The 12,038-nt window shown below is 35.2% G+C and overlaps 1 protein-coding gene across 2 annotated transcripts in view; it reads right to left on the bottom strand.

Annotated features, from left to right (window-relative positions):
* The window catches only part of prkcaa (protein kinase C, alpha, a), a 123,360-nt gene that overhangs the window by 64,568 nt on the left and 46,754 nt on the right, over positions 1-12,038 (bottom strand). The window lies entirely within an intron of this gene.

Below are 12,038 nucleotides of genomic sequence, written 5' to 3'. Positions count from 1 at the left end.
AACTGGTCACAGTGATGGATATTTAGACTTTTTTGTGATACCAGTGTCTTTTACAAACACCTTCTTTTTTGCATTCAACAAAAGAATCTCATCTTAGTTCTTAAGCTGTTTTTTTGCATTTGGGGTAAAACCAATCTGTCTCCACGATGGTTCTGAGATGTTTGGCTTTGAAACAAGATCAGTGACTAGAATATCAGATCCCCACTGAAATGTGGTCAGCTTTAAGCTGAATGCAGTTTGTGGCAATCATTTCCCACTCATAGGATTCCAAAAATATCACATTTTGAAAACTGCAGTCAAAACTCAAATGTTGGAAAACAATGGAGAGAGGGCAATGAAATTACACAGGATTTTTTTAATGCAGATTTTAAACAATAGAAATACATTTTTAATGATTATAGGAAATGTTGATAAATCTGTAGCAGGCATAAATGAAGCTGTAATAAAAGTACAACTATGTATTTATAATATTTAACAAAATCCACAATGAGATGAACACTACCCATTAACACACATGAAGTGTGAGTTGTTGCTGTACTGTGGAAGGATGTGTTTCTTTTAGGAAATGTTTGTTCCATTTACAAAAACAGAAATGCTATCAACTGTCATTTTGGAGCTGCTGTCCTTTATAAATTGATAAATATCTAGTTATGTCAATAACTAAAGGCGAAACAGTGACTGACAATGAGCATAAATACGACACATAGTGAGTCAGCATTACTTCAGATCATGTTGTCATGCCATGGAAATGAATTCAGGTGAGAACTGAATGTACAATAATCACTCAGATGATCAAATTAGACCCGATTCAGTACATTTTGCCCCTTCAACCAATTTAGACATTTAGCTCAATTATCAACTTACAAGCGCAATGCATGAAACCAGTTTTAAACTGGGAATCATCTTGTGAATATTTTCAGCCTCTACAGCGCTAAAACAACATGCAAATGCTTTTGTTAGAACTGTAAGATACTTCTGTCTACCAACTAGTATTGTGTGTTTCACAGCTGCAGTTCAGGTAAACCTTGAGCTATTTTCAACAGCAAAGCTCAAAGAACTCTGTTAAAGTCTGAAGATGCAGAATGAGCAGAAGAGAGTCAGGCTGACCCATCTGTAACTCATATCAATCTATTTCTGGTGAGAAGCTTCAGACCTCCAGCTGGTTCAGCTTTAGACTTCACTTACATACGAAGTCATATTTAGACTTTAGCCCCTTCGTGACTTCCATTCTTTGTTTGTGCACACTGACACAAAAAGCAATAATTAGAGTGTCTGACTGCTCGAACACAATCTGTAAAACATGGCTTTGCCATTTTTTTCTGCCATTAGCAGGGATGGAGCTTCATTTGGGTGAAGCAGTGATATCGGATTTACACCATACAATCTGACTACTAGAATTTGTAAAATATAGAATTTGCTAATAATAATAGTAACAAAAAAAACATCACTAGAAATTAGATTTAAAAATCTGTATGGCAATCAAACCTAATTTACTGGCTTTATATTAGTAAAAATTATATAGTCTGCTGTGACTGTATATATTGCATGTGTTTGTGTCAAAAACAAAAGGAAAAGGACATTCAGATATTCTTTACCAAGCAGAATGTTATATGAAAGGTGAAGGCAGATTGATCAAGTCTTCAGAAAAGATTAAGCTGTAGAAATGTTTCATAATGGTGTGATAAGGGGGAAAGAACAAGGCAGAGATCAGAATCAAGAACAGGTAAAAATTATATCTTTAATTTGTAAAATATGGTGCCTTTTTAGATTAATAATGTATTTATAGTTTTAAAAATGCAAGGACAGTATGTGTTGTATCATATTGTTGTGCAGATTAGTGTGTTGAGTTCTGATTTCGGGGCTCTGAGGGCAGAGTGCCTCGTGTCAGCACTTCTGCAGGTTGTTCACAAGTGATTTATCTTCCAGGACAACATCACAAACACTGGTTTTTAAAATTTACCTTTTGTGTATGTGTTGTTTATAACTCTGTGCTAAAGGAAAACACAAGTATCAGACTCAATTTGGCTGATCTTCAACATCCAGTGACTCAGACTGAGGCCAGGGAAACGAAACTAAGCCCTCCCTTGCTTTAAGACTTATGACTGATATCAAACATTTATAATACTGCTGTGTTTTGTACACATCTTATGATTAGAAAAGGCTCCCCCAAGAACTGTGGCACTAATGTAATTTGGGGTCTGAAGCACAATCAACTCCCTCGTGTATTGATCATAATTAAAATATACTTAAAAGTAGCTTTAAAAAGACTGGATAATAGTTATTCTTGTTGACAAATCTCAGCGGGACTAATGGAATGCATTTAAGTGTACTTCTGGGGATAAGTTGTGCATGACTTTAATACAGTGCAAATGTGTTTATTTGGATAAGAAAGCATTTTTTTATGTATGGCATTAAAAAAAAAACTTGTGTGTGTTTATCTGTGTTTGAAGTCAAAGACCACAACTCTGATTAGCCATCTTTTCCATCAAACTAAATAAACCTTCAGCCTTGAAAAGCCAAGTGGACCCTAAACCTCACAGTTAATATACAGTATGAATATTTGTCATTTTAATTTACATCTATTTACTTTGAGCTGTTGGGTGACCTTAACTTCTTTTGCACAATGTATTCTATTTCACTGAACATAATAGTTACACAATTAGTTGGGGGGCGGGGAATATCTTAGCAGAGAAAGTAGAACTCTAGTATTAATAAAGCCGAGTTTGCAGAATTCAGATGTTCAAAGTATAACTAAAAAGTTTAACAAAGCGTCCTCTTAATTAAAGTGGGCAACTACAAATATTAATCTGAAAACACATTCAGAAAGATGCAAGCTACAGGTTTTGAGTACTGAAGATTAACTACTTCTGGTTACCCACCCGTCTTCTAGTCCTTCACTGTTATCAACACACACAACCAAAAAAATGCTGTAATGCATTTGAGCTCCTACACCGCCCTCCAATCTCTCCCTCCAGCAAAGCCTTGATCAAACATCCATTTAGACATTGACGCCACAGACCATTAGCAAGAAAAGCTCAAGATCTGTTCATTAGGACCCAAGAGACTATAAATACCATCGTCAAATAGCCTGAAGGACTCAATTATCACAACAACCATCAGTCAGCATAGTTAAAACTGGAAGCAATGACAAGGCTGTAAGGAAAAGTCACACAATCTTGTTCATTCACATTTCTTTCTATTTACTTAAACCCTTACAATTAATGTCACATTTTGTATTGTTAAACAGATTTGAATACAGGCAATAAAGAAAAACATTTACAACTCTTAACTTCTAAAACCTCTCTAAATAAGGATAATTACAGAATCATCTACTAGTTAAACATACATTTTCATAGCATTAAAAAATGCCTATAATGTGACAGAAGCCAACACTAAAGTCCATGATTTTTGAGTCAGAAATGCTTGGGCAATATGCATATCATCATGTTACGGTTCAGCATCATGTAAATAATCATTAAAAGCAAATTACACCAAGTTTTAATGAATACAGAAGACATCACAGCAGATCAAACAGACTTAAAGTTTATACAGTTTATAAACTGGTTTTAATCTTTTAGGTAAAAGATGCCCACCATTAAAATACAGAACTTGAATTCATCTTATTGGCTAAACTGTTAGAATGAATCATGTTTTAGCAGTATCGTTCAGAAAACAACAAGACTGACACATCTGACCTTTAAGAACAGCTATTAGATTTGCATTTTTCAAATCCCACATGCCAAGACGTGCGTAAATTTGAAAGGCATGAAAACGGTGACAAATTTATGATGCAACTAGTTTTAATCCAGTGTTTAAAATCTTTAAAAGTAAAAAAAAAAGCAAAATCCAACTCAAGAGTGTAAACACTTCCCAGAGAAAATAATAATCACTCATGTTCTCAATTTGTATCTTTGGCTGTCACAGAGCATGGGAACTCAAAACATCATCTTTTCTCATTTTTATATGAAGTTTCCTAATGTGGGTACAAAGTAAATTTTGCGGGGGCGGGACCCTCTGTAACCACAAGTGTTTGTTCGAATTAGCTTGTATTTTGTCAGGAAATTAAACCCTTTCAGACTCTAAAATATTATTTTAATAGCCTCTTTCCTTTCAGATAAAGAATCCACAGTAAGACAGGAGCAAAAATCTGACAACTGTGATAATGATTTCTCATAAAACATCTATTTGCATTTTATTGTATCTCTCATACCTAAACATATAAACAATATACCACAACCAAACTCATAATATCTATTTATCACTAAACTTTGCTGCAATGTACCACTAATACACACAAATATCCAATTCCAACTAACTTGTGGTTTTGGCTTTAATGCTGTTCATTATATCGTTCCCTTTGCCTTAATAACAATAAATGTCACTTTTTTTCTTCTTTTTGCTCTTTTTCCTGCTAAATTTTGCGTCTTTCATAGCACTAAACTGCTAGCTTATGATCTATAAAGATCAGATTGGCTCCCACACATATACGCCCAAACTATTACTGAGTACAGGCAGCACTTTGCTTGTTTGGTCTTCATTCTCTCAGTAATGACATCAGAGCAGCATTTTAAAATATTCCTGGTACATAAGAAGCTCATATGAATTAATACATCTCAGTGAAAAAAGGCCATATTTAATTAGACACACTGTATAAGTAGAGCCCATTCTCCTATAGAAGCAAATCTGTTTTGTGTCTCTTTAAATGTGCCAGCACCGATGAGCTAATCCTACATGACACTTATCACTGCATAATTGTATGTGTGTATGTATGTTTAAAGGCATGTTTGAGCCTACAACAATTTGAATTTGCTACAACAGTATCATTTGGCAGGGATCCTTAAGACATGTCAGCGCTAACAGAGTAAATTCAGAGCACTGAGCACATCAAAATGCAGGATCAAGTTTCTCTGAGACAGTGTTTCACTGGAAGCAGTATTTGTGCCAAGGCTTGCATAAGGATGTGTGCTAAAAGCATGTGTTACTGGCATCTAATTCTGTACAAAGTGAGAGGCGGACTTGAGCCTCTAGATTTCATTAACACAGGCCCATAACATTATAATAACATGCCCAATATGTACAAGGGGGTGTCTGGCACCTGGATGTTACCACCAACAGATACTTGAGAAACATTTAGGTTGTGGAGTTGGGATCTTGAGATTCTTTCACAAAACCACATTGAAGCAAAGACTGGGATGTTTTCTTCCATCTCTGCATGATTTATGTAAAGAGGAAGGGGGTTTGAAGTCAACCTGCTACTATTATGCCTCTGCACTGGCAAGGGAGTTAGTGACAGAGCCAAAACAGTCACTGTGCCTCAGGGCAAGCCAACATCATGGCTCAAGGATGTGATGTTGTGACAGGCAGTGTGCAACCCCCTTAAAGAGGGGCTCATATTTGTGGCCATGAAAGGGCAAGAATTGTTGAGAATTGTTTTGTGAATTGGACTTTCTCCACACATGTGCCATCAGATTAACATCTATGGAAGTTGAGTAAACATGTCAGATTTTTTTGAGTGGCACAATCTTATTTTGTTCTTTGAGGCTACTACTGTAGGAAGGTCTTGTTGCCAAATGAACAGTATGATTGATCAGCATAAAAGAGGGAAGAGCCAAAGCAGGCTGTCTGTTTCCCAGCAGAACATTGCAGTGTAACAAGATAGTGAGTCTTACTTCCTTTTCTTTTCAGTGGTTATAATCTTATCTCTGATAGGAGTAGCAAAAAAAAGATTATTACATTGTCATTATAACAAAGCCACACATGATTACATTTTTGTTTAATAGAACCATTATTACGAAACAAATAAATATGCAGTGGCAATGAATAAACAAAAATGACAGTTATGTTTGCTGATGTTATCAACATTATCAATAGGATGGAGAACAGGACACGTTTCAGCAGAAATGGTTAGAGAACCTCTTACACTGAAATATCATGTGCGCCTAAATTTATAACTTAAAAATAAAATAAATTTTACCTAAAAAACACTATTCAGGCATTTTAGATATGCAATAAACTAACTTTAATAACCGTGGGTCCGACTGGAGCAGTTAAATCAGTCCAACATAAGCTAAGGCAAGACTGAAGGTAGGTAGCTCATATACCTCTGGTTTCCATTTTTTTATGAGAGACATTTTAGCTCAAGAGCATACTTTAAGTCAAAGATGAAAAACTGTAAATTGGGCCACAATGGACTCTACAGCCTGGACTTTATTGACTTTACAAGAATACCCTATTGTATGAGACTACGTGCCACATTGAACAATGTGAAAGTTTGAATAAAGAACAAGGACAGCAGGATAGTAACTGCAGCCTTGGGAAAATCCCATTATTAAACTGTAACAATAGAGTAAAAAACAACTTGTAGACAGCGACAGGTATACCTTAAGAACCAAGCATCTGGTTAAATTTGTATTCACTTATCTTGTCTTTCTTATATTTAATAATAAATCTTATCATCCTGCTTAACTGTTTAAATTTTAGTTTTACCAATGTTTTTAAATCACTTTCTTTAAATGTCTGTCTTCAGAGAAATAGTCCCTCAAATTAAAGAAAATTTGTATTTTACACATTTTAATTCATAAATCTAAAACTATTTTAGTTTTATACTATAACTGCCATCGCTATATAATATATACTAAATAAAATGATCAAAGTCTGTATTGAAATTTTATTGATTTTTTTTAAAGCAACAATTCAAGTCTTTTCAAGACTTTACAGAGAAAGCAGTTAAATTTGTGTTTAATTAAAAACAATTCAGTTAAATTCCCGTGATATCCTATTAATTCCAAATAATTATGTATTTAGGAAACTACCATCCCCTGACAGCCACTAAGATTTCACTCTTGGCTCCAATATTGGGCTTACTGATAAAATGACGAATCGTGGACCAGAACAGGTCTGTGTAAAAGAGATGGCCAGCACCTTTGCTGGAAGAAAACTGACTAAAAATACAGATGAAAGGCTCCATTGTCTGTGACAATCCAAGATGCCCGTGGCAAAGATGATGTAATTTAGCACCACTCCAGTTTAATCTTGTTTTCAATTCTCAAGCAGAGTCCTTGTAATGAGATCGTGTGTGTCCCAAGCCTTGAAGCCAGAACACCATTTTTTTTTTTGTTTTTTTCAGACCTGCTGTCTGCCAAAACCAGCTGTTCCTGTCTGATTTGCCCTTTTAAATATTGTATCACTCTTTCCTATGGCAGTATTCGTTCACATGAGATTTCTCCCACATTAATGACTTGGTGCGTGAATATTTGTGAACTGCCTTTTAGGCTTTTTACTTCTAAACGATCATCTGTTACATTTAAGCACTTGCCAAACAATTTCAGGTAAATGTTCAGCTTGAAGTTGAAGGCATTTGCATGCAAATGAAGGTCTTTGAAAATAATTCCTTCTCTTTTTTTAAGAGGACTGAATAGTAACTAAACAAATTAACATTACTAGTAATAAAAAAAACAGTTCTGAGTTCTTGTCAGAAACCCTTTGCAGTCAGAGCCTCATCTTGGATATCGTCAAAAAGCCAAGACATAACTACAGCTGTCTGACCACATGTTGTTGGTTCAAGTGAACAAGATTCCAATTCAAATGAAAAACTTGTAACAGACATAACCATTTTTTGTGTTTGTTTTATCAATGCATGTAATGAACAATTGAAGTAGCATTCCTTGAAGGAATGCATATCAATCATTTGCTGCTTTGTTTGGCAAGGTTTTGAACAAAGATCTCACTTGATCTGTTAGAGCTCAAAGTATGCGTTCAGAATGACTCTTAGCTACTTCTACACCCCATTTGAGCTTGATAACTGTAAAACTGACTGCACTGTAACCAATATTGTATTTGCAAGGTTGGTTATTGCCCATCTTTCATGGCAATGGGAGATAATTAAAAAAAACAGTAACTGTGCATGATTCAGCTTTAGCTAAATTAAACCATGAATCCCTTCTTGGACTTAAATAACTGCAGTCTCAAATCAAAACTGAAAGAATAAAAATTATTTACATATAACTTGATAATTTAGCAGACAACTAAAACTTGGCCAGTGTTTCTGGACCAGACTGTATATTTTCTGTGTCTGTTTATGGTCAGCCTGACTGCGATGTCACCCTCAGGTCAACTCTGTCTGTTTCCAAGGAAATGTGCAGCTGCTTAACTGTATTACTCTGTCACAACTATCTGTGCACTGAACAGGCCCGAGGGGCCTGGGGTGATTGTTGGTGAGTACATATATATGTGTGTGAGTGCGTGCAAGCCTATGTGTGTGTGCGTGTGTATGTGTAAGGAGAGAGGAAATCAGTGCAAACAGATTTGCCAATTGCCCTAGGTCAAATGTGCAGCAGTGGTTAAGTGGACATCAATGATGCAATAGCCACACACTCACACAAACACATGCACGTCAAACCTCTCAGTTTCATCTGCTGAGCCCCTGCAGTGAGACTAAGAGCTCCTGCATTATTGATGGCCCTGTTCTGTAAAACACTGAACTTACTTGAGCTGCAGGTAAACCTTACACCCAGCAGTCAAACAAAAACATTTTGTTAGAGTAAGTGCTTTATTTTGAGACAAGCATGGATACTATTACTTACTAACTGTTAGGTACATTTACAATTAAAAGTGTTTTAGTGCTTTGATGAGCCAACCTTAAGACTGACAGACACCTGCTTTAATCCCCATGAAAGTAATAGATAAATCTAGTTTTGGCTCAGACTAAGCAGTTAATTACACTGTGGTAAACTAAACTAAAACAAAACCCTGCAGCCATTCTGTAAGGAAGAATGTAGTTGTAATTTTTGTTGGCCAATGAATCCAAAGTTAACTACTTGTGAAAATACCTGTGGCTGAAGCACATTTTGTTTCCTATATTAGAGAAGTTATAAAACACAGACGTGAGTCATAAGATGCACGCAGCAGAGATACTGCAGATCTTCAGGATATTTGCTGGACGAGGGAGTTATTGCCTTCCTGGACTGCAAGCCTGGGAGGCACCAAGCCATGTAATATGTGCGGTTGCAACAGCAATGCAGCTGTAAGTGCAAAGAAATGTATATAAGAAAAAAAAAAACATCAAATATTTTAGTAGTGGGGAACAGGTAAGAGATTGGTTTGTAGTAGCCATGAGAGAATATTGAGTCAATAAACGATAAACGGTTTCTGCGTGAACAAAAGGCTCAAAGTAATTTAAATTCAAGTGCTTCAGGTGAAGACTTCTTTTGCTGCTTTAGATGTATGTGTTTAGGTTCCTTTAAGGTATTCAGTATTCTCCTTATTGTTCTACTGTAGGGAAATAAAAACTTTTATGTTGACAGAATAATAAGAACTAAGAAAAGCAGATTTTTTTTAATTAAACACTTATGTAGAGATTAAGCTATAAACATTATAAACTGCAATATTTAACATATTCAAAACATTGCATTAAAATCAAAAAGCACTACAAATTGATTTTTGTTAGTTATTGTCAAATGTTAGAAAACATTCTACAAACTGCAATAACACATAGGGCAACATAAAACAAAATAAACTAAAAATGACTAACAATAAACTCTCAAATATAACATTACTGCTTTATTAAAGAAGCTCTTCTCTAGTTTTTTGCAAAGAAGAGTGAACAGATAAAGTGTCTTTTTTTATGGCAAGTTTTTTATATTAATGTTTTTTGTGTTGGATAAGTTCAAGGTGTACAGAGGTTTTGATGAGCTTTTGAAAGCTGTGGCACATCTTTACTTTTTTTTCAGCCATGGCTGCAGTCGGTGACTGGTAATCCTTTTCTAAGAGATGTGGATCCTCTGGCTTTCAAGGCTAAAAAAGTCTGAGCTGGAAAGCTACTTGCAAGCTTTTTGAAGAATGGGGAAAAATGGAAACTACTTGAATTTTCTTGAAATTTTACTAGGTTGAATTATAGATTATAAATCAGATTATCTTAATCTATTTAAATTCTCTCTATCATCAGTAGTCTGAAATGCACACACCTTGACAGAACTGATGTCATAAAAAGTTCTTCAAAAATAATAATAATAACAAAAAAATACTCCTCAAAATGAAATGTGTAACTCAGCTGTTTGACTACCAAAGACGTGTATTTAACAAATAAAGTCAAAGATACAATTTATAAAGTAATTTTATTAATCTTAACCTTCAACAAAGGCGTGTATAAAGTACTGATTAAGCTTGTTTCATGGTAGTAAAACTGTATATTTTACAGTGTACTTTAATTTAAATGTGTCATTTTTGGTAACATGCAAACTCCATGCAAAAAAAGATCTGCATTACTGAGATTTGAACCAGAAACATTCCTGATTTGAGATGATTGAAATATATATTTTTTATTATTATCTTATGTAAGCGTTTTATATCCTTTATATTTCTGATTTGTACAGATGTGATTTACACAGAAACATGCTTGAAATCATGTGTAACACACCTTCAAATGCATGAAAGCACCTTTTTATGAAGAACTAACTTTAGCATTACCGCTCCATTACATCTGTAAATGGTTGAAGAAAAAAAAAAAGGGGTGACAGGGGTCTTTAAACACACAGTCATCACAGATTACTGAAAGTTATCCTTTTAACAAAGAAACTGATGTTTCTCTGATGTTTCTTCATGACCCAAGAAGCCCCTTGCCCTGAGCATTTTATGCTTCCATGTCATCTGCAGAGTGCTCTATTTAAAGAGTCTGGGTTGATGACCTTGAATGACACACTGAAATATCTCCAGTTACAGAGGCCGGGCTGCACTTCTTTACACTGACAGGCTATGAATGAGCAGCAAGCCAGCAGGAATGTAAATGGGGTTTCACACTTTGCGGGAAAGCAAGCAAAGGCTGATGCCACATAGCTGCTACTAAGAGGAAACAACCAGACAAAAACTGACATGTATTAAATGCTTGTAAATATTTTAAAGGTCCAATGAAAGGTTAGAGTGTAAAAAAGGTGCCAAATCACTTAGTTTAGCTACTTATGATTACATGATTGTCCAGGAAAAACTAAACAAATTTACACAATGCAGTTTTATAAACAGTGTTTCAACTCCAGATTTCACAGACTATTTTCAATTTATTAATTATATAAAACCTAGCTCAGCATCATCAGACCTTAATGTTGCCGACAGTGTGTTGTAAAGTCACAACCTATTTTGTTTAGGTATTTATTTTAATTATTTTACACACAGTAGCATCTTATCAGTGAAAAGAAAATCAAATAACGTTCTTGACAGGCCACCAGTGTTCCCCTTTGGTATTTCCATGTGTCAAATGGAGGCAGCTCAGTCTCAGTGTTGTATCAGTGTGTTCTTACACAGCGAACTGGCATCACATAATCAGCTGAGTGACAGCAGAATTATTTGCAGGAGTGATGCATGTGCTGCATTCACACACCCCTTCCCATTCAGCTCTGTGACTACCTCACAAAAGCAACAGCAGCAGATCAGCTTTGAACTACTGCCTTTATTTTTTTATATGTGACGCCACTGGGCAGCAAATATGGATCAGAACTGGCTTTAAACTGTTGTTTGAAAGGGGAAACTAAATATAAGAAACATTAGCAGAGTAAGATTTATGTTTAGATTTATGTATGGTTAAATCACACTTACTAAAGCTCGGTGACTGTACAGGTACATAGTCAATGAATAAATCTAATTAACCACCTGATGCTGCAGTGATTGCATCACAATTATGTTTATTTTTACCCTTGATTTGCCTTCTTCGGATAGAAACTAACAGAAAATGTTTCTGCCTGAAGATCTAAAAAAAACACACTTACATTGAGCTCCTAATGTAAATGTGACTCATGCATGAAGTCTAATTTTTACATTTAATGTGATTAGTTTGTGTATGCTACTAACAATATTCTAAAAAAAATGGTTGTTATTCTTTATCTTTACAAACCATGCACATATTGTTTAGACTGACAATGAAGTAATGAGCAATTCAAAGATGTAGATGTTTACAAAGTGACACATGATGAAGATTTATGATTCAGTTCAGCTGTCACAGACTGGACATGTGAGTCTGATAGATAAAACTGCTAACTGATGCAATTATATAT

This window comes from Kryptolebias marmoratus, linkage group LG3 (assembly GCF_001649575.2).
Source record: "Kryptolebias marmoratus isolate JLee-2015 linkage group LG3, ASM164957v2, whole genome shotgun sequence".
Classification (NCBI taxonomy): domain Eukaryota; kingdom Metazoa; phylum Chordata; class Actinopteri; order Cyprinodontiformes; family Rivulidae; genus Kryptolebias; species Kryptolebias marmoratus.
The sequence above is the reverse complement of the archived record's forward strand: the minus strand, read 5'-3'. Positions and strand labels throughout refer to the sequence as shown.